Consider the following 3338-nt stretch of genomic DNA (forward strand, 5'->3'; position numbering starts at 1 on the left):
TGTTGCTACACAATTTTGCCAGAATTCTATCAGGTTAGGCAGAAGATGTTGATGCACCATTTTGCATTATGTTCAAAGTAGCTTCTGGAATGTGGTGAATTGCTGCAGTCTGTTGCTGTCATTTTAAACTGGCTGCTTTCTTTCCCCAGCAAACTCTCTTCTTTGGAGGCATAATCTATGTATATATTAAACAGAACAACAAAAGTTATAATAGATGGCAGGGTCGGTACTTTTCACATATCTGTAATTTTTCAGATTAACACCCGCACGATTACCCAACCCTAACCCTAAAACCCTAAACCTAACCGTAACACTAACCCTAACCCTAAAACCTGAACCCTAACACCCTAGTGAAAATTGTGGTATATTTACCAAACATTGACGAACATGAGTTATATTGTTGTCAATGATTGTGTGTACAGGTAGAAGGTAAGAAATATAAAAGTAAATGGAATTTTAAAATGTTTACATCAATGGAATTTTTTCGATGTGAACTTTCCAGTGCAGTAATTACATGCTCAATATATAATATAGAGAGTAAGAGTAAAAGAGGGGGAAAGAGAGAGAGAGAGGGGCATAAACCCTAACACTAACACCCTAGTGAAAATCGTGGTATATTTACCAAACATTGACGAACATGAGTTATATTGTAGTGAATGTTTTGTGAGAGAGAAGAGGGGGGGGGAATAGAGATGGTAGCAATGAAAAGAGAGAACGGAAGACAGTTATAAAATAGCAATGCGTGCAGTGTTTATATAAAAAACACAGAAACTAAATCTTATATCTATAATGTTGAATTGTGTATGTGTTTATGTGTATGTTAGGGTTAGGGTTAGATCACGTATGTGTGGTCGTGTGTGTTTTTACGTTTCTATGTTATGAAAAATATGTTAGAGGTAGAGGAAAAGTATTATATTAGAGAGAGGAAGAAGTAAGAGTGTAAAATGTAACCAAGTTAATCTATGACTTTGTATGTATCACTTTCTCTCTCTCTCCCTCTCCCTCTTTTACTCTTACTCCCTATAACAACGCCAGTACAGGTAGAAGGGAAGGAATATAAATGTTACTAGAAACGACAACCAAATCTCCCTTAAATCACACAAAGTAAACGGAATTTTAAAAATCTAATTACTGCACTGGAAAGTTCACATCAAGAAAATTCCATTGATGTAAAAAAATTTTCGAAAAAGTGGAAAATGTGGATTTCTATAAACTTTCAAAAAGGCTTCACACAGACACACAACTTCAGCTTTATATATTGAGATATATATAATCAGGTAAACTACAAGGAATCTTGTGTAACTCTGCTTCAGCAAGACTTAAAAAGATAGAAAAGAATGAAAGGGGTACAGTGAACTTGCTGTGAGGACTACTATATCCAACATTTCAGATGCAACCCTTCCTCAGGAGGTAGAGGAAAAGAGATGTTGAAGAAAGACAGAGTTTTACTTCCTCTCAGCTTGAAAAACTGGCTGCAACTCGTAATGGACACAGTAACACAAGCTGCTAACATGAATCAGAAGTTATAGGAGAGGGCATGCAGAAAGGAGGAGGATTAAAAAGGGTAAAAAAAGAATGAAGAGGAGGTGAAAGGATGAAAGGAAAAATGTTCATTCATACCAGTTGGGGACATAGTGTCAAGATTAAATATGAGGCATTGCTCCTTTCGTTTCCTTGAGAAGTGGGGTCCATGGTGCAAGGCCATGCCATACACTGATAAATCTGCAAATGATTCAGTGTTGAAGTGGGTGGCAACAAATTAACCTGACATGCGTAGCATTATGCTTCTAATGTATTCACGAAAGCGATTTCCAAGACATCACCCTATTTCTCCAATGTAAAGAGCACCACAGAGTTTGCATATGATGCAATATATGAGATTCGCCAAAATGCAACAGAAGTGGTATGTTATGTGATACTGCCTCTTGGGCCCTTTGATGATCGTAGTATTGTTGATGTGGGGGGAGGGTGTTACCTCGTCAGCGAGAACATTTACAAGTTCCTGATGGAGGATACCCTCGATTCAGAAAAAAACTGTTGCAGCATTTTGCAATGTGATTCGAAATCTGAATCGATGCTGCAGAGTCGTCAAAGGCAAAGAAACAGAGAAAGGTATGGCAGATTTAATGTGTTTGGGGTGAAGGGAAGAGTTTTGGAGGTAGGAGTGGGAGTCGGTAGGTTTATAGTAGACAGAGGTGGAGAGGTGGGTATTGTGTATTTTGACGGAGATGCCCAGAAAGCAAACAGAAGTATCAGATACTAGCAGTATAGCCCGGCTTTACCCAGGATTAAGTTAGGATTATTAAGCTAATCAAGTTCTTTATTTCAAACCAAACTAAGTAATATCGACATCAAATTTGGGCGAAATCCGTTGAAATTGGTAAACTTTTGGCTGAAAATGAGTTGCAGACAACTTGATTGGGTTAGGAATCGGTTTATTGATTTAAAAAAGTTTTTTTTTCGTTTTTGGAGAACTTAAAGCATACAAAGATCCCATGAGTCCTAAGTAATGCTGGCATCAAGTTTGAACAAAATACATCAAAATTGGTAAAAGTTATGGTTGAAAATAGGGTGTAGTCAATTTTATTGGGAAATCCTATAAGGAATTGGTTTATCGATTTTTTTTTTTTTATCGTGATTAAATGGAAAACCCCATAAGGAATCAGTTTATTGATTTTTCACCCCAAATAGGACTTAACCGAACACAATATTGCTGATTCAAAAACATTTATATTTATACTTTAAAGTTGGTTTTCACACCCAGCCCAGTTCTGCAGAATCACTGTCGCGACGGGAGCGCATGGGTTGGGAATTTGAGCGGCAGAGGTGATCAGGTTGCACATGCCAGCTCTTTGAAAACACCATCCCCATCATCTAACCCCCCTTTGCCCATGGGTTGGGAACCCTTCCAGCAAAGAAAATAGAATGCCCAAAAGGGCTCCCAATTCTCTGTGTCAGAAGTGGTTATGTTCAGATCACAACTAAGTCTTAAGTATATATATATATACATATATATAAAAGATAAACAAGAGTGAAAAAACTAGAGAAGGCTTGTGTTATATGGTTAAAGTATATATTTATATCGTTATGTTAGAAAAATGTTATAAAATTTTGAGTATAGAAACATTGTTTTTGGAGAAATAACTGGTTTCGTATTTTCTTTTCAAATTTCTCTACCTGTATTGTAAAATATGGGGTTATAGATAGGGAGAGGTAATCAGGGTTTTTTTCCGGTATAAGGGAGATAATTAAAAATGTTTGGGGGTATGATAGATTTTGATTAATTTAACATGATTTGGTTTAGAAGGAATAGAATGTTACAAGTGATTAGGTTTTGC

The sequence above is a fragment of the Octopus bimaculoides genome, unplaced genomic scaffold (assembly GCF_001194135.2).
Source record: "Octopus bimaculoides isolate UCB-OBI-ISO-001 unplaced genomic scaffold, ASM119413v2 Scaffold_18290, whole genome shotgun sequence".
In the NCBI taxonomy this organism is placed as follows: domain Eukaryota; kingdom Metazoa; phylum Mollusca; class Cephalopoda; order Octopoda; family Octopodidae; genus Octopus; species Octopus bimaculoides.